This window comes from Ceratina calcarata, unplaced genomic scaffold, assembly GCF_001652005.2.
Source record: "Ceratina calcarata isolate Rehan_Ccalc_2016 unplaced genomic scaffold, ASM165200v1 scaffold35.2, whole genome shotgun sequence".
NCBI lineage: Eukaryota > Metazoa > Arthropoda > Insecta > Hymenoptera > Apidae > Ceratina > Ceratina calcarata.
This window is the reverse complement of record NW_017157934.1, coordinates 488,529-512,551: the sequence shown is the minus strand read 5'-3', so window position 1 is coordinate 512,551 and position 24,023 is coordinate 488,529. Positions and strand designations below refer to the sequence as shown.

The 24,023-nt window shown below is 40.4% G+C and overlaps 1 protein-coding gene across 15 annotated transcripts in view; it reads right to left on the bottom strand.

Annotated features, from left to right (window-relative positions):
- cic (Putative transcription factor capicua) overlaps positions 1-23,431 on the bottom strand; it is a 41,343-nt gene extending 17,912 nt beyond the window's left edge. For 3 of the 15 annotated variants that reach the window (XM_026813747.1, XM_026813746.1, XM_026813749.1), the window contains exons 1-2: positions 11,811-17,494; positions 10,421-10,642 (exon numbers count right to left, since the gene is read on the bottom strand). The gene's annotated coding sequence lies outside the window, so the exon portion shown is untranslated. Of the gene's footprint in view, positions 1-21; positions 162-10,420; positions 10,643-10,918; positions 10,944-11,018; positions 11,146-11,810; positions 17,498-22,857; positions 23,045-23,101 lie in introns of those variants that run through there. The other 12 variants (XM_018025055.2, XM_026813745.1, XM_026813737.1 and 9 more) reach the window with 11 other exon arrangements.
- Positions 23,432-24,023: the final 592 nt, after the last annotated feature.

Below are 24,023 nucleotides of genomic sequence, written 5' to 3'. Positions count from 1 at the left end.
ATAAGAGAGAGTCGACATTACCACGTTTCTTCGCATCCTACCACCTTCGATGCGATCGCTGCATGCACTGACACTCAGCCGAGAGCCGAGCTCGTCCCGTAGCCCGGGTTCCTCGGAGGAAAACAACGTTCTCGTGATCGGGCGTAGTGTGGGTAAAGGACTAAAGGGGAATGCACTAACCTCGCTACTCCCTACCACGAGGCTGACTCACGTTGCCTGCCTCTGCCTGCCTGTTTGCCTGCCTGCCTGCCTGCCGTGCCCGCTCCGAAACTATCCGCCATTGTGTCGTGTCGGACTCTTTCTCGCTCCCACTCCCACCGACGAACCTCTTCTCTATTCTACTCTACTCTTTTCTCTTTCTTTCTCCTTCGTGAGCAACTTGCTGTAAGCGTAAGCGTAAGCCGTAGACGCGCGCGTTTTACAGGTATACGCGAGGGTGGCCGAACGTCTACATGTGTATCGAAACGAAATTCAAAACCTGTTACGTGACGTCTAGAAGATAGCCGGTGCGTCTGAGCAGAACTTATCCGTTACTTTGGATCATTTACTACCCTTAGAAGAAATAAATGCACAGCTACACGATTTATGAACACTCGTTTTATTCATTTTCCTTTTCTTAAAATAAGAGACCAGCAGTACTACTTGTGTCTTTACAGATCTATACACCATTCGAGACTGTATTAATGTTCTTGTTCGTCATTAGAAATGAAATAATGGGCTATCGTACGAGGTCGTTTTTGTCCCAAAAAGTCTTCTCAATGATATTACAGAGGATAAAACGACTAGTTCGTGATTTCAAGCAACTGACGACAAAAAATGTTTTACAGACTTTCATTTACCCATTAAGTAGTTAAAAAATGCCAGATCTTGAAAAAATGACGATGTTTCTTACGTCTGCTTATTGAAAACATGTAAATAGGGTAAGAATCATGAAATTACGAACACGGTCACGAACCCTTCCGACTTGACTCCAATGCTCAGTGAAATAGAATTGGTACGATTGACACTTTGACCGCGTGTACATGTATGTAACATGTAAATGAGAGCGAATTCGCGATGCTGATACACGAGCGTATCGTTAAGATTAACTTGCTACCATCAAGGTAGAAATGAGTCATCGCGTATGAGTAATATGATAAAAGTAGGTTTCTAATTGTTGTAAGTGTAGTCACACTGCTGGAAAATACATTGCGTACGTATGCCCACACGCAAGGTACGAAAAAAGAGTTGCGTATCTACGTATTTCATTACGTCCAATCCATCCAGTTAATCCCGTGTGTGAACACTTTTCTTTTTTTCATCGGTCATAATTAACGAAAAACACATAATCGACACATTATTTCAAGCTTACTTTCTTCTACGACACATCGTAGCAACTTTTAGCTGCATTACACACATATAAAGTAGGATTTCGTGAAATTCGTTAATCGAATCATTCTAATAATTTCAATATTTATTATCCTTTAAAATGGTAAATTTTCATACGATGGTTATTAGTGTGAAAAACATTTTGAAGAAAATTTTAGGTGTAGAAAGCACAGTCTCGTGAACCTTCGGCATCTCTTCGATGTGTATACTTGTTTACGTGGATATCAGCGACGTGTCGCGTTACCAGTCATTCGATATTGTCAAAACAGGAGACTCTTCTTCGGCGAAGAGACAGCCAGGGACGAAGTCACCCTAATGGCGATGAAAAAAAAAAGCCTACCAAAAATGCCGTCCTAATTCAATTAAATGAGGGTGAACGTAAGCAAGCGTGTTCAATGAATTACATTCCGGCAAGTAATTGAATTAGCGAGAAAAGGGTAAATGGGAGACTCCTGGTGGATAAAAAGTTTTCAACTCTCATTGCTCGTGTAGAACATGGAATAGGCTAACAGATCCTGAAAATATCAATCTTCTTATAGCATATATTACAGATTATACACCAAGTATAATATAAATCTGAGTACAAGAGTAGTAAGGTATATATTTAAATACGAATTATCGTAGAATAGTCTTTGTTCAATATCGCCTCGGATTGCGTATAATGTTCTAATTTTCATGAATCAACGAGGAAACAGGGATAAGGTGAAACAATCGAGGAGCACGCAACGTGAAATCCCAGACGATACAATGGTCGAAACGAGTTCGTAATTTCTGAAATATTCAGTTACTAGATGCTCCGTAAGATTGTGGAAATTCGAAAATAAATAGAATAGAGTGCGCGTACATGGTTTCAACACATGCATGCCGCGTATATGCATGTACGTATTCTCACTGCGGGGTACACGTGGAAATCCGCGAACGCAAGTTGTACACGAATGCCCGCCGCCGCGATACGCTACGTATTATGCAAAAAGTCCCTTTGCGCAACGTCTTTATTAGCGGTCCGCTCGCTTTCCCAGTGTGCAATAATCGTGACCGAGTGAAAAAAGAAATAGAAGGAAAAATGTTTCCACTTTAATTTATCGCGATCATAACGTCATACGTATGTATACCATCCAGCGAGGAATTAATCAATTTCTGCGAACGTGCTAGTCCGTGTATTCGCGATTCAGCTTTCTAATTCGCAGTTTCGTGTGTCAGGCCTCCTCACTGCACTTCCCAACAATTATCCCAATGCAAATAATAAAGAAATACGCATGAATTTCAACACTACGGTCGTCACCCAGTTAATTGTATATTAGGACTCGCATTCGTAACTATTTTTAAACTTTCATTAAACTTATTCCGCGTAAAGTGGATGATAACACCCTCGTAAAAGGGTATCGCGATTTGGAAGAGTCGGGACTGCACTATAATATAATATTCATGTCCGAACTAAATATTCAAGATTAGAGATGTTTACTTCTTATTACTAGATAACATTGTTTGAAGAGATAACTCTATTGATGGGGAGGATATCGTCACTATTTAGAGTACGTAATGAATCATTACGGCCTGTCACCAGCATTGAGATAAACGCCGATACTATCTGATACGACACGATTACGATCGTTCTGGAAATACTCTAGCTTTGTCCAACTACTCGGATCATTTATACATCTGTGTTACGTCTTCGTTACCAAATAAACAGTCTGACGTCCTAAAATTAATGGCAACATAATCAAGTATTCTGTTCCTTTCATTTTTTTCGATTGTTTTGAATGACTTCGGGAAAAAGCTAGATAAAAGAGGTGAATGTACAATAATACTTAAACGTTACAGTACTTTGATTATTATAGAGGAGTATACCATAGTACTGATGACAAGATTGTCAAATTCACGATATTCCAGCTGATATTAGAGTGGATATACACGAGCATCCCCGAGGGAGCATCGTGACGACAACCGATACTTTTATAGTGGCGGTGTCGATTCCGGAAACAGAGTACCGGTGTACAGGTGCCATTCAAGTTCAAGTACAGTACACCGTAGTAGATCCCTGGGCGTATTATGGCCCCGGTATTAGTTCCCTGACTTTAGAGAGCGAAGTCGAGACGAGGGTTTCAGTTGAACCGGCTTTGAAAGAGCCGGCGTTCGGTATCGGCTACACGAATTACGCGCGAACGAAGAAAACAACGGATGATATACCCCGACCATCACTGTCAGGAGTGTACCACCCGCGGATCCCGCCGTTCATTCGCAAGGCCCCCGAGGAGCTTTCCTTTTAACGGGCCTTAACAGCTTGTAACCGATACCTGTGCGCCTTCTTCCTCCCTTACCTTTTTCCCTTTCTTTCTAACCGTGTCTATGGTGAACGGTCTGAATGAAAGGAGGCAAATCGTCGCGCGAATATTGTATGCGTATAGCTTGTCGGTCGGTCCACGAGGTACCTCACCACAATGGAACCAAGCGCAGGACGGACAACAGGGGTTGGGTCTGTTACGCGTTCGGACATAAATCAGATGTACTGGGACGCTGATACCTACCCCACGCGGTAGTACCTGGTACGCACCGTGGCAGGTAGAAAAAGGCGGGAATCTTCTTGTCAATTGTTCGTCTATTCGTTTCCTACGCTATTGTTACGGTGTAATTCCTATCTCTTTCTGTCTTACTGAAACACCTGCTTTTCCAGCTGAAATCGACACCGCCACGCCTGTGCTTTCGATTTCACACCAATTCTCTTCTATATGTATATCATTGTCAATACCGATAACTCGATGATATTACTGATTGTGTACGATTCATAGGAAATCCAATGCATTTAGGTCTCATTAACCAATACGGAAATCCCTGAAAGAAGCCGACAATTACTGTTTATAATTGTTATAAGTTTCAGTAACAATTTTCCTTGCAGTGAAATTGAACCAGGCGCAAACCCGATTAATTGGCTAATTAAAACGTGTAAATGGGAACAGAAATACGACGGGCGTAACAAATGAATGTAACAATTATTTGTACATTACATAGAACTGTGCAAGATCAATTTCTTAAAAAAAAATCTGATTAGTTAAGTTTGGCTGTTCACGGTACAAGTACAGTGCGACTTCCGGCTCGCTCCAAAGATAATAGTATCGCTGGAATGCACGGCTGCTTAAAAAATGCAGTCACCGTTCTCGCAACCGAGTCGATTGTACTCGACTGATAATATAACTTAGTAACAACTTATATGAAATCGACGAGTCGTAAAATACTCTTTATCCTTTTTTCAATGATAAACAGAGGAAAACGAGGGAATATGACCGCTCAGAAAGTGTATAATGATGTTTCAACAACTTACCGATCAATCCACTCACGACTGTTTCAATTGTTTTTATAAAAATTTATATGCCTTTTCCTGACCAATTTACAAAGTAAAAAATAATTAATTGGAAACAGAATACTGTTTGTTCACACCAGTATGGCGTCTAACTTTGTATTCGCAAAACCTACACTACTTCATTATTTACTCAGTAATGCCAATAAGTTCGAGTCAATATAGCGTGCGAAAATATCAGGACGAAAAAAGAAGAGAACATGCGTTAAATGACATTTATAGAGTTTCATAACAAAGTATCAATAAATTTCCGGACTCGTAACAGCATGACATTACTTTTTAATAGTCCATCATAGACGGATACTGTACGTGCAGTATATTTAAGTATCTACGTGAAAATAAATGTGTACAACGAGGTAATATAGGGTAAGCTAGTGAAAATAGGCATAATAAAATGTGTTTCAACAATTACTGTCTTCCTTAACAATTTACATAAGTATTATGCTTACGAAAAGTAAATTTATGTATAGCAGATATTTCGATCGCAACTTCTAGACTAAAAATGCTTGTAATATCAGTATTATACGGGTACACGATACAACACAATAAGAAACCTGTTACGCGAAAAATCATTGAAATTTACGCCACGCGAGAGTAAATTTAATTCCGAGTATCAAGGAGACAGAATTTGTCGACATCCTTTTTTTCTTTCTCGGACTTTTAACCGAACGATTCCCAACAATGCAGGAAGGTGTAGTAACGACGGCTTACGTAATTCGATCGTCGAGATCGTAAATTCTCACGGAACGCGACTATGACGATAAGCGCACACGTAACACGTTTTCAACTTGAATGAAATCGATCGAGCCTTACGTATCAATTAGCGTACCACGCGCGCACCGTATACATATCGCAAACTTGCTGCCAATGTAAAACGTATGTTTCTTTTTTACTCAAACTTACATTGCAATTACCAGACTACCAAATAATATTGTTAACATAGATCCAACTAAATAAAAATTGAAAACGCAGCGTAGAAATCAGTTCGCTGATATGAGAAAAACTCGAACAGTACTGTTATAATGATTGAAATAATGTTCGATATTAATAGAATTAGGAGATAAAGATATGTAAAGTATAAATCGATTTGCAGCCGGTTCGCCTCGTTTAGACGGCGGGTACTTGAAAAATTTAAGTGCTTCCCGTTTTAAACCAAAATCAATATCCAACAGCCTGGACGAATAAAAATACGCTAACTCGGTAACGATTATTTCGCGTTCCGGGTGGTCACTCACCCGCATTAATCTAATTACCAATGTTCAGCTCTATTCGTGTCTCTGAATATGTATACGTACATACAGTAGACCTCCGATAATCCGGCATCCAATAGTTCGACACACCCGACACGGCGTCATACTATGTAAGCCTTAACTGTGTACCATCGCGAACATCATTTGGCAGCGCAAGTAACACATTATCAATGGATTACAAATTTTTCTGCACTAAACGTATGAACGTACGAGAAAGTGCACGAGCGCAAACCGCTTTCATCTTGACTGCCTTTTGATTGCTCATATCGAGATTAAAACTGACGATTATACTATGTAATTGCGACCATGGATTCCGTACAAAGTGATTCGCGTGAGTGAACTCGTACGCGTGGCGTGAGGTAGAAAAGGAGAAGACAGTTGATTCATTGGGGGTATACAGCGGAGCCAAAATGGCAATTCGAGGGTTCGCCAACGAGCCACAATTGAGTTACACACGAGAAGACACGCTCTTCCTTCCATAAACAGATTGACACTCGCACGCGCATACACATACCACACACCCGGACTCATTCCGATACGATGTGACGTCACTTTTTCTGCAGTCCACGATGATTCTGTCGTTCCTACCTTGCAAACTCAAACGCTCGATTTAGCAACGATTCTGTAATTGGCGTACATGTAAATATATGTATAAAACACTTCCATTAATATTTCTAAAAATAGTAGCTACTGAACAAACTGATTCAATGAAACAGAATAAATGATGAAATGCCATTGTATGCAAAATTCGACGTATCATCATACACGAATTATGAAGATATTTAATATTTCATAGTACAATGAAATATACATCGTGCGAATTCAATTACTATCTGGCCGTACAAAATGCTATGATGTTATTCGGCTTCAATAACTTTGAAATCATTCAAACCTGTCCATCTCGCTACAGCATATAGTGAAATAAATGCGCATGCATGAAATCTTTCGAACGTGAGACAGGTTGCCCCAAACCGAGTATGAGAGACCAATATTTTTATTAGGGTGTCGACGGAAGTGGAGTTAAACTAGAAAGTCGACAAGGTCAGCATTGAGCCGCTGACCAGAGGAAAACAACGAACTGTGATAAAAGAAATGCGATACATACAACCTACTCATGATCTTAAAACAGTTAGACTGTGTAGTTCGAGTGTAGAGTCTACTAAATTCTCCGGGATCTACTTAAATATTGGGTTCGTCGAAAAGTAAAACTATAAAGATAATACAAACACATTTGAAACGTGTTTCTGAAACTGAATTCTACGTAATATACAAATACAAGGATACACGCACATTGTGTTCATTCTATTATTAAAAAGTAAAAGTACTTGCATGCTTTGATTAATTTCGCGAATACTACAAAACGTTTCCATTTCACATTTTCTTGGAAAGATTGCGAATTACATGAACCGAGATGATAGAACGCGTGTTATAGCGATCTTTGGTCTTATTAATTATCATAATCTCGCTCGTTACGTGAGCATTCAGATAACTATTCCGACTAATTGAATAATTGCGATTATAGATATTTAGGATTTACTGTCCGGAAGGAATAACATGTGTGCAAAAATATATTTCATGGAATTATCAGTGTTTAATAATGCGAAACGGATAACGTCTCTCCTTGGGCGATAGAGGTCTTACTCTTTGAAATGATAGAATTTTCAAAAATGAATCAATTACTTTTGCATCCTGTTTATAACTATTCAAGTATGGCTAATATTATGCTGTCTTCATCTACGTTGAAATGGATCAGGAATATTCAGAATTTCACATTTTATATTGGCGTTTCTCTCAAAACCATAGTTCTTGCAGTCACATTTGTTGCTACTTCGGGTTAGGTGATTAGTGTGACCCTGTGCATATAAACGATCCGTCAAAATACGTTCAAACGCCAGATGTTCTAGATGCTGTCGAGTAGAAAAGACGAGAGATAATGTAATAAATATAAATGTAGATCTCAGCCGGCTTTGAAAATCATTAAAACCGACTTCAGCGGAGCGGATATTTTCCCGTCCATGTGTCTTTCATTGGTTTTCTAACTTATTACAGCACATAGTCTTATCGCAATCTGCGGAACGAAAATGTCGATTTTTATGCGCGTTATCGACATACATCGAGACACATGTTTTTTCTAATTGTAAACGATGCTTGTTTTGCTTGTGCTTAAAACAAAAGATCCTTGGTTCAAAGACCGTGAAGCATCAAAATTCTCACGAATCTTCAATGCATTTGCGCTTTTCTGTTAAGGGGATAGACTGTCAATGTTACCCACAAAATTAACCAAAAATACGAGAAGACACTTTTCGTCCTTAGTCAAAAGTCACGTAACTAGCCTAGCCCCTTAAGTTTATGGGTCCGTTTTTTAGTTTAATGCTTTAATTGTACATATAATACAGGTATGTATTAAAAACATTTTTTTTTTAAATAAAATAGATTCAATAAAATAGATTCAATAAAATAGATTAAATAAAAAGAACACACTATTAGGTATTAAAACCCGTAGTGGTAAGTCAACTAGGAAAACTGAATCGATATAATATAATACTATGCCAGATAGTAAAATGTGAACATCAGCTTGTCTGCGATTCGTCTGTCTTTGCGAATAAGTGTATAGATACATCAACTGTAGGTGTCAGATACAAAGCAGGTCCTATGCAATTTCCTTCTAATTCCGCTCAATAAGGAATAATTGACGATGAACGAACTAATTAATCGATTAGTCCTAAAGTATTCGAGATAGAAAAAAATTGTATACGATCTTCTTTGCAGTAATAGCAATGTCTACAACTTTTACTTTAAACATTTATCGAAATTTTGATAAACAAAAAATTTTTATTTTTCCGAGATTTTGCCAAATGCGCCCTTCAAATTTTGCGAAATATTCGTTTTTCGCCAATAACTGCTTACCTATTGCCGCTAGCGAAAAATGTTTTAAACAAAAGTTGTAGGTACCGTTAGAAGCTACAAGTTTCGTATAAAACACTTTTTTGTATCGTCAATAATTAACGAATATTTTGCAAAGAACTGACTTCCAGTTTTTTGTCAAAATCGAGGCTAGCGAAAAATGTTTCATGCAGAACTTTTTTCCCAAAAATTTGCTATTTCGTCAAGGGAACGGCTGGATTTTGTCAGTGCCAATAAAATGTCGATTAATCGTACTTAATTCGTCAAATAATGGATTTAGGGAAAAAATACATAGGACCTTTCTTATACATAAATATATACATACACAGATGATGAGAATTGAGCATTTTGTCCGAGATATCTGAACAAAAGAAATGAAGAAATTGCGAGTGCAATTAACGATAAGATTTCACCACATCCGAGTGATTAAAAAGACACTAGAAAGTCGCCTTCGGTTACCGAAGAAATATTACGGAAGAAGCGAAACAGGCACACGTGCGCATTGTAGTACGTAGTCTTATCAGCGATTGTATGCGCGAATCAACTTTGAACTTTCGTTCGCTTTTATAGTGGCAGGGGGATATCGGGGTGAGACGTTCGACGTAATTCTTCCTTTTATTTATATTTACAATTTAATCTTAACCCCTTGCACTTTTGCTTGTATTTTAATCTTAACCCTTTATTATATACTCAATTACTCTCTGCTTTTGATTTATTTTTCCTAGAAAATCAAATGGAGAACTTCAATTTTAATAAAAAACCTTTGTGCAGGTTGAGGCAACGTCTAAAAAAGTCCTAACTGCCACCAACAGATTACTTAATACAACAAATACGACATATATTTAACCATTAATATGTTAAAGTAGTTAGTTGTTATAAGATTATACAATAACTTGGAAGTTACGAGAACTCGTCAACAGATTTTTACAGTATACTATTCACTAGTGCCGTAATGATTTTTCTTTTCGACTAAAAATAGACCGTGAATCGATGTACATTATTTTTAAAAAATATTAGAGGATAAACCGATATAAAAATTGATAAACAACATTCATTCTAGAAGTGTAAACTCTGGCATAGGTTTCACATTCAAAAGAACACTGTACACACAATTCTATTCCTACAACGCGTTATATAAAAATATAATATAATATTTCGTGTATGCGTTTACGTATAAAAAATACGCGATATGATACAGTAACTGATCAAATGAATATTTAAAAATTATCACATACTGAAAAAATTTCTTAAAATAACTACTGATACCTTTTCACATTACTATATTGATGTGATTCTCTCGATGAATTGTTATTTATTAATCATTATTAACTATTTCTTATCTACTTCGAGATTTCTCTCAATGTCCGCAGATATTTTGCTGAGTTCATACCGCACTTACGTGTACTGTTCATTAACTGAAAACATTTGCAACCGAAGATAATAATTCAATTTTTAGAACTTCGATTTCTACTTCGTTTGACGGTATATCGATCCCACGTGTTTGTTATACTCTCGCTATGGTACATTTCAATTAAGAGTGACTTACCGGGGCTTGGCACCATCAAGGATTACAGCAGACTGATAATCCTTAGCCACTGGTAGCATTTACAGCTCATTTGTGCGCACTGAACCGTCATCGTCTTGCTTAATTATTATTCCAAGTCACCGAGTTACTTTCCATTCAGGTAGTCTGGCCACAGCATGATCAATCAATCGTACGTACCGCGTAAAACCAGAGGTATCATGCACAAGCACTATCGTCCGAATTCTGGAAACGCATATGTAATTCAACAACAAACACTTTTAAAACACTTTGAGGGAAACCGTCGCGGTTGCGTATACAGACAACGGATGGATCGAGTCCATCGAGGAACTGTATGAACGGCAACACCAAAGGTTAGGGAAGATCGGAGCCTGGGATACGAAGAAAAGCAGATACGTGAAAATGCGTTACGGAAAATATGAGAAACATCGCGGGTATCGAAGACACACCAAGGTAACGGGATATCGTGAGGTATACAAGAACCGAACACCGAACACTAACGTGAGAAGAGTTCGCGAATTGCGGTAGACGGTTTTACATGGCGTACACTGCTCGTAATGTTCTTACTAAAAATCGCAACGAATTCGCGAAATTCACGTACCGCGTCTACTAGCTCCATCTTGACTCGTGAGTTTAACCCGGACGTTCTTTTCTGTTCCTCGTCGCCGTTGCCGTCGTCGTCGTCGTCGTCGTCGTCGCCGTCGCTGTCGCCGTCACCGTCTTCGTCGTCGTCCTCGTAGTCGTAGTAGTAGTAATAGTAGTAGTAGTAGTAGTAGTTGTAGTAGTAGTAGTAGTAGTAGTAGTAGTAGTAGAAGTAGTAGTAGTAGTAGTAGTAGTAGTACTAGTCGTAGTCTTTCTGTTGGTCAGCGTCTTCCGACCGTCTTTCACTCCCGATATACTCTCGCGCACACGCCGCTGTTACTCACTAACACAATAAATCCATTGTGAGAGAGAATTCCTAGCAGCACATTCCTCGTGTACGTAAGTATACGGATATACGAGGGTGTACAACGGACTTCGGCTCGAAGCGACTTGAGCCGAGCTGAGTCGCTCGCTCGCTGATGTCGTCACGAGGCGAGGGAAGAGACAGAAGAGAAAGACATGGGCTGAGAGAGCGAGAAAGGTAGAAGCAAGAGAAAGGGAGCCGATACGAAAGGGGAGACCTAGTGGGGTAGCAATGTGAATGCGAGAGAGGAAGAGAGAGAGGGAGGGTTAAGGAGAAAGAGAAGATTAAAAAGAGATCGAGCGAGAGAAGGCGACGGAGGAGAGAGGTAAATACGAGTCGCGTATGGTCGGTCGTATAAATAGACGGAAGACGATATAGTGGCAGAGTATAGTAAAACTTCTAGGAGGAGGCAGGTAGTGAATGCTCGTGACAGAGCGGCGAAACTACCTCGGTTACTTGCACCGCGGGCGCACGGAGAGTCACTGACACACAATGCAATAGGTTCGCGCACGTGCATACACGAACACCGACACAAGCGCGCATGTTCCGCGTACGCGACCGTGTTCCCAGAAGGAAGCTCGCTCGCGAGCAAACGAATAGCACGCACACGAAAGAAGAACATTCTCTCGCTGAGGCGAGTTCACACGCGCACGCGTAGCAACACACGTATTGTACATGCACACCGGGGCTGTGAATGCCGTCGTCGATGTGGTCGTGCCATCGTCGTCGTCGTCGTCGTCGTCATGGTCGTCGCGGTCTCGTAGACCGCCGCTACACGGTGTCACCTATGCACCGCGCGAATATCGAGGATGAACGATAAAAGAATCGAAGCACGAATTCTCCGCGGACTGTCTTGTCGTTACTGTCACTGTCACTGCTCCGTACAATTCTTCGGGACGACTCCTTCAATCTGAGCAGACGCGTGTGCACTCAAATGCGTCACGAAAATCCGTCACAGCGTCACAGCAAACCGACCGGGAGGAGATGGCGACCACAACACCGCAACACGGAAATTTACGTTCGTCGTCGATGCACGCCTCTCGATCACAGTTCTTCCATTTACCGTAGCTGAGAAAACAACTCCGATTAAACGAACTTTATTGACATCTTTCTCTACGTGCTCCCGAAGATCGTACGTTGCACACTGTATTGTATACTGTACTGTACGCCTGTACGCGTTTCTCGTCTCCTCTCTTTCCTTCTTTCTCGCTCGAATCGCATCGTACGCAAGACCCCTCTCTCCCACTTTCCGCCTCGTTCTTTCCCGTCACACGACACGTACAGACTCAGGCTCGGTTGCTCAACTGAACTGGCACACTGGCACTGGCTGCGACTCGTCGAGCCATATAACCAAGCCAGCCAACGCGCGCACACACTCGGCCGCCGTAACTACATACTACTACCGTCGCTACTATTGCCACCACCACCACCACCACCATCGCCGCCGCACCGCTGTTACTACTACACCTTCTCCTCGTCCACCTCCACCGTTGCGCCTTCGCTTCATATCTTGTCAGCCACGTATAGACGCACACCTTTACCGCAATACACGACCACCGAAACGTTCGAACGAGCCGAGACGGCGCGCGCGCGCACTCACTGACAACCGCTGCCTCGTTCTTTTGCACACAAGGAACGAGATGCTTCACGCACTCCCGCTGCCTTGCTCGCGCATACAACACATACATACACTGCCGATCCTCGGCTCTACGAAACGATCCCCGGCAGAGGTACTATAGTCTGCCTTATAAGAGAGCGTTTGCAACCCCTACAGCGAGAGTCAAAAGCAGTTACACCCTCACGGTGCGGAATTCATTCAATAAAACGAGCCTAATTCATAATCAGCAATGACAGATAGACTCATTCATATAGTTCTATGTTTCGATGATATCGACTATACTCCTTTGAATGAATGCAAAGATTTCGAACAATTTTATTATTGTCATTTAAATAACATATTCCTAAACGTAATTTCTTTAGTATCGAATTTAATACACGTAATCGTGTATATAACGAAGAAAGTGATGCAGAATCATCGATACTATTGAAACCTATGTTGCTGAATGCTACGCTGTCAAGAGATCAGATTCTAAGCCCCGTTTTGAGAAATTCTCTGATGCGAATGTTTCCACTTTCGGTTTCAGATAACACCGTATATTACGTTTACAAATGTACTCGATACAATTTCCGTGATGTTTCGTTCTGCTTTTTGCTTTCCCAACTACTGGATGTCTTTATTATTGTCGACCATTTCCTGAAATACACGATATTCCTCTAAGACAAATATTTGAATTATATCGTTGATGAAATAGAACAGTAAAATAATTTGTATTTTTTCATTTTTAAATAAATAACGAAGGTCGCGAGTTTAGTTGTCAATTCAATAATATTTATAGATCGCATGATAAGAAACCGTATAGAGGATATATGTATAATTGATGTCGTCTTGTACGAAATTATATGAAAAACAATTAAAGGCGTAAGAATTAATATTCTATTCTTAGTGCTCTTGGTAAGTACGCAATTTCGTCCCGCCCTTTAACAAGCAAGCAGCGCGTACTAATTCATCGGTACATATTAAGTATGCAATGATCAATAGTTCGATAAAGTTTGAAGTACACGTGTCCGATACGTATAAGGAGAATAAAAAAATATTTTATAAAAGCGCAATATATTGTATAAAAAGAACATAAAAGGAATGGCTACTATTTATACGCTACGGAGCGACTATTAAATATTTTTTATGACACTGAATGCACGATTCATGTTGTTAGTTGTAAACATTTGATTCCTGATAATAAAATGCCTTTTACGATTCCAAGGGAATTGTTTCCGTTGCTTAAAAACATCAAGCGACAAACGTAATTCATTCTTTTAATAAATGCTGGCTTTTCACGGATCAACGCTGTGTATTTATTCCATTCCTATTAATACACGCACGATCACAAACGAGATAATTATATTCTCCGCCTGCGTTTGCGAACTGTATTCGTAAACTACAAATATTTGCTGAAGATACTCAAATCGCTCGCAAGAGATGATCATCTGCTTGCCTAGACGTAGCAACTTCTAAGTCAACATCATTATTCATCGTTCAAAGCCTTCGAATGATGCATACAACACACGAGAATCGGAGTAAACGGTGCCAGAATACATATAATGACGAACGTATCTGAACGCGTGAAATGCCTTTTAGAAAATTATCACTTCTTTATACTTTGTCACACGATATGAGGGATCTGATCCGTCAGAATCCTTGTTACTTTCTATTTTATACTTTACGACAGGCGAATTCTTTTTGCCTTATAATCAATTATGCTCGTTCCTAGTCATCGATACGTTTACCAGAGAGAGTGTAAATATTTAAAGTAACAAATTATTGTACGTAACATCGTTGCGTGTTATACTTGGAGGAAACCTTTTCCGTGTCTGGCGTGAAGTGAGTAAGAACACGGAGTTATCCACGTGAAGTCCCATAACGAGGTTACGCCATTCATCGATAGCGTACGAAACTCTATGAAGGGAGCAGAAGCAGAAGGGGAGTCGAGTCACTACAAAGTATGTATGTACTATGCGCGGTATATACCTCATTGATAAATTCTCCACCGGACGTGTTTTACCTTTAGCATGAAATTCGGTTAGGATTCGCGTACTTAACCGTCTGTTTGTTCGATTAGGTCAATGCAAGAGCTTTTGCGAGTTTTACTATGAACGATTAGATTGTGTTATCATATCGATTTCATTTACGATTTCCTAGCCGCAATCATGTACGAGAGATATTGGTAAACGCGAACTCTCATTTTCAGTTCTCATTTCGCATTTTTTTATTTGCTGCATTCATCACGTGATCGAATGAAGAATTTATCGATTCACAGAATATATCTAATAGAGTGGAGCAGTGGATATCGTAACGAAAGATTGATACGTTCTATCGTGAACTAAATCTTTCGTACGTGAACTAACGTTGCAATTTCGAGTATTCCCGGCGAGAGCCTCGTAAATCACGTTACGCTGAATTACGAAGACGTGAAAGAGTAGAGCAATCACAGCGAAGTTGTACGATAAACTCGGCAAGATATCCATTATCTATCTCACGTGTATTGTTGCTGCCCGGAAAAATTACACACAATTGATTTATCCATGGAAAAGTATCTCCGCTGGAATGGATTAACACTAATTGTAAGATACCTTATAATAATGCAATAGTGTGACTGTGCTGTTCGCTTAACCACCATGTAATAATATAAAAGCTATCAAATTCGAGAATACCAATGATACCTTAAAAATGTAACAAGCGAACTTTTATTTGGAGAGAACCGCAATTGTGGACTTATTAAACTGTAAACAATTTTCATCCAAAATATTCCTACGCTTCTATTTCATTGTTAACCGAAACACGATAATTGACTTGCACGTCGGATCGAAGTCAAGACAATTTAGATAACAAATCCTTCAATGGATCTTGAAAATACACTTTCAATTGATCAGACAGTACGGTTATCGATAGGACGATAATCGCGAACGATTATCTTATTAGAAATATCGTACCACGCGATGCAACGAATCCCGTCGTCGGGCATAATTCGTGAACACGATATCTATACGCGCTGTTAAGATCGACAGTTTCGCTGCTGCAGACTAGCAATGATAATACTCGCGAATGAGTAATCGTCGTCGACGACCTACGTTCATTGAATACTGACCACGCGTATGACGTGCGTTCACTTATTCGACACAGAAGCAACAAATCATGTGGAAGAAACCGCGTCGGTCAGAGAACCGGTATTAACGGCAGACTAACATATTACGCACGAAATTCTAATTTTCCATTTTCTCCGCGAGGGAAAGTAAAAATACGGATTGCAGTAATCCTGGACATAAATCCTGTGTACAGGTTCACCTGCTCTACTGCGAGATTTAGGTAGTTCGTATTCCAGTGACAAATACAAAACGGAAAATATTAAATACATCTTAGACGAAGCCTGCCTCGATCCGTTCGTTCCGCTAGTCCCAATTACAGAATGGCACGTACGATACATCCGAAGGCGAGAAGTACGGATTACATAATAAATCTCGCGCCTCCGTTCTCTACGGATGTTTCACGGTAACAACGCGGCATAACGTCTTTTTTCCTTCTTCAACGGCCGTAATAGCTAATCGATAACTGGTTCTCACTGTGAGGCAAGGAAAAACGAGCGAGGCGGTGTCGTGGAAGGACGTCAATAAGTTACAGTTACACAGTGCTTAACAGTAGCCGTTGAATGAAAATCCACAAATAAATGCGTGAACGTCGCGAGACGATGCGTAATCGCGGAACTGGCACATAATACTACATGTATTTATGCACGTACGCGGTGTCTCGCCAACTTTGTCTGCTTGAAATACCTTCTTCATTTCAAATAAGGAAAGAAAATGCTGGGTCGTACGAGTAATTATTTAGCATATTTTCACAATTACGCATAATAGTTTATCTATGAAAATACTAAGACTTTGTACGAAGACAAAATAAATTGACCAGCAATTCTCTTGTATGTCAGCTATAAAAAAAAGATCATTGCCGTTTTAAACTTTATGTGTAATATTGGTGCTCATTGTTCAAAGTATCGAAAATAATTAAGGCCGAGCGAGTTTATGGTACAGCCCCTGTAGAACAGAACCGACAGCGTACGTTTACGGAAGGAACGTAGGTATGTATATCAAGTATTTTTTCATCGATGCTAATGCAATTATAAATATGCATATTATGCAAAGCACGTACGCGCATCGAACAGCTATTACCTAATACTCCTTATAGCTGTGGTTCAAATAAAAATAGAGACTGTTCGCATTGCTGCGTAACTAATTGTAAAAAGAACTAACGATAACTACTGTAGATACAGCGAGCAACGATAGAGTACAATATAAATGAATATCGGTAGAATTACTTGACAAGAAAACTACAAGAAATGCCTTCGTACAAGTATACACATATCGCGACTTATCGAATAAAAATTACTCGAGTGGATATGTAGATTACATTTTATTGATCCCGCTCTAATTATAAATTAACCGCGATTGATTCCGTCTCAGAATCGTTTCACCTTTCACATTTGCGCGAGGAAAATCCCTAAGCCTGCTCGTCAGTCTTCAGAACAATTTATAAAATGCACTTTCATATAAGGCGTGTAAGGCGTGTAAGAGTAACCTGCACCTAAACCAAATTAAACTTGCGACGGTTTAATCGAATGTTTAAATAACGAAATTCACCGGAAATCAAATTTTTTTCGTCCATTTATAGTGAAATATTCGTTGGTCTCTTAACAGCCGTATTTTGAGAGGCTAAAATTATGCCTATTTTAATTTAATTAATCAGTGCATATCAACTCTACGTAAATAGACTTTGATAATGATGCCTAAGGATGATTTTTAAGGAAGTTTTACACGATTATTTTACAACTTCTTTCATTAACGAACGTCCTCATAATGGAACAAAAAATTAAGCTAATATATAATATATTATCGTAAGTTACACATGGTATAAGTATCGTCATAGAGACTCAATTAGAATTTGACACCCCGTACATTGATATCTGACCACGTAAGTAAAATAAATGAAACGATAGTTATGTGTAGGGCCACTCTGTGCGTACTTCGATCACGAAGCTCGATCGAGGTGCGTCGCCTGCATATTCTAGTCTAGTGGGTAATCAAACAAATTACATTATGTGGAATTACATGCTGAAAAGCCCTGTCTATTAACCACCGTCTGTGGGCCGCGTTGGTATTGGTATAAATGTGATGTACGTGTAAGCATACGAACGAGATACGCGTGACGCAAATATACATGTACGGAGAGACTTTCGATTGATTCTGCGTGTAATAATAGCACAACGAGGTGGTGCTGCCGGGCAGTCTGGTAGCGTACAACTGATTACCAAGTACACGGACTAATATCGTTAAGATGACTCTGTCAAATTATCTTTACCGTGCCAGTGAGAGTGGCAAAATTTTTGCGGGATCGCATTCCCTCGCGTCCCTTACAAGAATTTTGTAAAACACGAGCAACTCAAATTTCTCATGAACATGATTTCGACTAATAAACGAAGGGATAACACGATTCTTACGCAATGCGATTTTACTATAAAAAGTTTTTACTCTACAATAATCTGTTTCGATTGTTTGTAATAGTTCTTAGTTTAACACATTACGTATTTTTTTAATCTGGCGCAAACCAACACGACGAGGCGCTGTCGCGCTCCTGAAAATATTTCATTCAACGTTTTCGGTCCGGTGTTGCCACGTGCCAAGCATTGATCGTGTACGTCGTCTGACATATGTCTATAGATCTATTCAGACGTCTATTTCAATGCTGTGTCACCTATAGGTATCACTATCCGCAAGTATCCGAGTAATTAATAAAGTATAAAACGAACACGTTCGATAAATCAGCCACGAGCTGGTTAAAATAAAAGTCTGATACGCAGAGATATCTCCAACAAAATTATAGTTCGAGTTCGTACTTCTGTTTCTATGGCTATGAATGAAGTGGAGAATCAATTTTTGTTATTTGTGTAAAACACAGTTTATACAACATTCAAAGATGGTTTCCGAGGCGCCAATCAATAAGCATTTCAGAAGAGACACTGCCCGTTTTTCATCTTTCTGTTCCTATCGTTACATTTAAACCGAAATGCAAAAAAAGTGCGTTAATTCTGGCATACATACGTTCTACGATCTTTTGATACAGAGACTGTGTGCACACAAAGAGCACGAGAACGAGTACGGTTGTATGTATGTATGTATGTATGTATGTATGTATGTATGTGCGGGCGTCTCGACGCGCTTCTCAGCGACCCTCGTGAAGCGTCGGCGCACCGGTAAACGCGGTTAGCAACAGATTTGACGGCGAATCGAAATCGCCGAGTCCAAAGCTGTCATCTTAGGTTTGCGGTTTCACCGGAATTGTTCATGTAGTTGCTTATCACACGAGATTGACCAAAAAGTAACGTCGGAATTTTTAATAAACTTTTACCGACCAGTAGATAAAAATATTTTTTCAACGAAATTGTTCAAACAATTTAGGGATAATCGACTGTCCTGATTAATCATCGAAGAATATTCACGTTCGAATCTTGTCGAGAGAAAGAAGAAGGAATGGGCGCTCGTTAGGCTTAAACGCACCTTTAATGCGGTTTCGCTTCCATCGTAATAAAACGTAATGCGGCCGGAAGTGAAGTCCGCCACGTAAGAGCGGCTGAAGTTTTGTTCGGAGCAGAGCTGCGAGCGTTACAAGCCAAATTTCGGAATCGTTTCATAACCGATGGCGGCTTGCCCAATGTATCATTGATTGGCACCGGTAATAGAGCATACGTGGAAAGGGCAGTCGAATTCTTCGGCCGTTTGGCAATTGGCGTGCATCGAAAACTATCTCGACTGCCCACCGTTCGTTCCTTTTTCTTGATTTTCCATTTCGTTCATTTTGCACTCTACGGAAACTGTATAGTATTAATAAACGTCATTTCGTTATAGTAATGCTATTTATAGGAAAATTCAATAGTCGCGTGGCGAGAACGCGTATCTCAACGCAAAACCGGCACTAGAGATTCGATTCCCCTCTCCAACGTGAATTTAATTGTCACGAGAAATAAAAAGCTGCCAAGGCAAATATACATTGGGGTATTAAAAGGATAAAAAGCAGCCTCGTGCTCGGGGAAGAGTAAGAAACTGCACATAGCAACAACCACCGAGCTCGCTTACACCAGAAATACGGTGACAAAGACGAGCATAGATCCGTGGTATTATTCAATGAAACAGCTATTTTCGTATCTTCAATCAAATAAATATTTGACGATTTTATTACGAAATCTTGAAATTTTCGTTCTTCGATATTATTATAGTGAGTTGCATTGTACGTGCATGTATATTAAGCAATGTGCCTCATAAATGACAAAAGGTAATCCTTTATACCTTTGATCTTATCGATATGTCCAATAATTTGCAAATGAAGTCTATAGAAAAACGAATTAGCATATCAAGGACGATAAAACGCGCTGAATAACAATGAACTCCATCGATGAATCATAACGTGCTCTATCATCTTTATAGGAGAGACGGAAGTATGAAGAAATTCTGCGTACTACGTATGTACATATTTCATTTACCGATTAAGGGAAAAAATGGCGATGTGACGACGAAAAGAGCAGCGTGCAATCTCAGACTATGCAGTACTTAATACAATAGTTACGCGCATAATGCGCGTACATACATATAATATTATAATACGTAACAGCTCTAACGAAATGTTTTATTGAAGAACTGACTCCGTATGAATATCAAACCTATTTTTTGCTATCATTAATCTGACTGTGCACGCGAGCTGCGTCGTTTAGTTCATCGTTTGCACTGCATCGGTGACCCTAGTCGGCGAAAGTTCTTTTGTTTACTCGAGAAACACCGCCTCATGCAATTACATGAGTTCCTTTTGCGAAATCATGTTTCGTATAAGGGCGAACAATATGCAGCGAGATGTAAGGGCGAGCAATGTAATGTAACGTGACGCCGTTGAACGGCCAATCGAAACCTACCATTTTAATTAACACGGCTAGACTTGGGAGGCTTTGCAAACGCATTGGGAATCGTTATCGCTCGCAGAATGAAGCGTGCCAAGTGAAACTGGGTAACTTTAAAAGACGGCAAAAGTATGGCGAAGCCATTACGTGGTTAAGCGTGTTACATTACTCGATCTGATACTGCGACAAGATACTAACTAGGAAAGTTCAGGTATCGACTCTTAAACGATTTGTACGTGTGAATATCTGCTATCAGTATGTAGACATTTTTAAGTCCTGCGGAGGAGGTCAATTGTAGTCTTGGATTTCAATTAATAGACGAATCACGAGAATGAACTTTAAGATTTCGTGTTAGGTTGCAGAAATTATGATCAGAATGAGACCGTAGCAAGAATATAATATTTGCGAAAATATCCTAAGGAATTAAGTTATATGTATGCATGTGTACATAGTCTGCCGATTAGACATAATCGATACATTGTAGAAACGTGCTTGCTGGGATGACGCGTGATGTATCGAATGAATTCGTTGTCAGACGAATCGTATGACCGTATCTAACTTTCACGAGGCGATCGTTCGGCTCGTTCGCGTTGCACTTATATACATTTACATGCATAATACATACATGTACATGTATGTACATAGGTATCGTTGCCTCGCGCCTAAGCATTAAGCCGAGATAAGCATACATGAATGCATACAGTAGAAATCGTTCACTATCATTATCTTCGTAATTCATTCTAAATAATATACCAGAATGTATAAAATGAAACAAATTGTAAAAAGTAATTAACTGGAAATGTTAATGTATAATGATTTCTAGCCAGTAAATGTTCTCATTGCATGTACATCGTATCTGTTGTCTTGTGTCTGTTGCATGTCCATACATTGTTTCCTCTTTTTGAAAATATTTCCTCTTATACAAAGACTAAAGATACGCGCGTCTATATGAAAAAGATTAAGGAAAAGGACTGGCTCTTGGTTGTACTTGTATGACATAGCTGCAAAATGCAGTGGATGATTTCTTATTAGAAACCCCTGTGTCGATTCATAAGTATACAACGTTTCTCGTATCACGAACGAGTTCGATCCCGTGGAGCTCACGTGCCGTAAATTATTCGGTGAGAATAGCAGAGCGGCCGTGCCGTAACGCATGCGCGTGTGGCCCGGCACTCAAAGGCAGAAATTAAACCGTGGATCGCTTGCGATCGAAATAACTCGCGATGGGGAACAGGTTTCCACGACTTCGTGCGATCCGATTTGCACCATAGATTTCTGCGATACACATAATCTGTAAATCCGCGGAACCGACAGATCTGTCTGTCTTTTCATTGATGCTAGACTACTGAACAGCGCTCTCGCTTTACAATCAACAGCAATTCATTGACTATCAAGTTTTCTATTTATTCTACCGTACACCGTTAATAGTAGAAATTTTTTATAATAATTGTAATTAACCAGGCTTTTCTAGATAATGACTGCAACTTTAAGAGTCAAGAAAATTGATATTAACTAAATAAGATAACTTATAGACTGCTGAAAAGACTCCACGGTCATCCACCTCGTTCTACCTCGTTGTTCTATCTTTGGTATCTATTTTCAGGTCACACACTGCGTATACTACTGATACTTCGCATATTCTTCACGCATATTACGCGAATACCTATGTACATGCACGTTACGGCGAGAAGTTTCGTGTTGACGCACGGGTTTCACGTCAGCCGAGTGGAACGATACTTAATTGCATTTTCACCTACGCTGATTGGTGAACGCACAACTTCTAATTTCACTCTCTTTGTATTTTTTTCGCCTGCTCTTCTCACCGTGAATGACGAAATCAAGGACGGCGCGCCACGATGAGCATTCTTTCTTTTCTCTCAACCACATCTTTCTCTTTAACTCCCGTATCTTAACAGTAACAGTGCTGGCCCTGAATCAGTCTTTACCTGCTGCCTCTGTCGTGTCCATGGCAACGAGCTCGCGCGACGTCCGAACAAAGGCGAAGAGGCGGCTATGCGTGTTGATAGTACGTAAGGGGCAGAGGAAGAAGGGGCAGGGAAGGACGGACGGGGAGAAGCAGGAGGCGATAACAACCGATATATGTACTCCTCGATCCTCGATCGTCGTACAGGCGGCGTTACCGTCGCGAACTCTCCTCGTTTGGAAACCACTATCATATCACCAACGCACCTTCTTCCATGTCGTATGCACGCGAAAATCGCAACCTCGGCTGGCACTGACGTCGATTTACTCCTTAGCTCACTTGATTGACTAACGTAAACGGTCACGTCAGATGTTGAGTACCGAAAGAAAAAAGAACTGAACGATATCGGTAAAACCGTGCGCGCTCGCAGCGGTCCTATTCGCGTATTTCACGGGTTAACCTCCGGTCCAGTACTGATGCACCACGGTTACGACGCGCAGAACCCGATCACGGTTGCCACAAGAAAGAGAAAGAGGGAATCGTGAAGCGCGACGCTCGGCCAGGCGCCATTTACAGAAACGCACGCATCACCGCCTGCTCCCACCCTCCGATCCGCCGTCGCGATGTATTCTGTCTCGCTCTCCCGATCGCGTTCCTCTCCGTTCCTCGCGCATCGTGCTTCTCCCACTCTTCAGTCTAGCCTCGTCCTTTTCCCTTTTACTCCTTCCTTCCTTCCTCCCCTCTCTGACGTATCTATCCGACCTATCCCAATTACAGCGAACGTCCTTGAGGTGACTAACACCTCGTCCTCCGTCGCTTGTTGGGACGAAGAGAGATGGACGAAAGTATCTTTGAAGAGGTGGGAAAGGTGGCGATGGTGGCGGCGAAGAAGGAAAAAGAGGAGGTGAGTGGAATCACCGAACTCTCCCCTTGTTGCCGGGAACACGAGGCAACAAGGTAGCGTGCGTAAGTACTTTGACGTTACTCGAAGAACAAAGACAGAGAAACAAGAGCGGCGAACGTCCGCGCCGCGCGTACACGTTACGCTCCGGCTTTCTTGAAGCTGTAAGTAAAAGGAGAGGGAGGGGAGGATAACCATGCTTCTCAAGTATCTGTACGTGAGAACGAGGAGGTTATTCACTGTTCCACGGAAATGTTCGAGTGAGCGATCATGTTGCTACGGTAGCA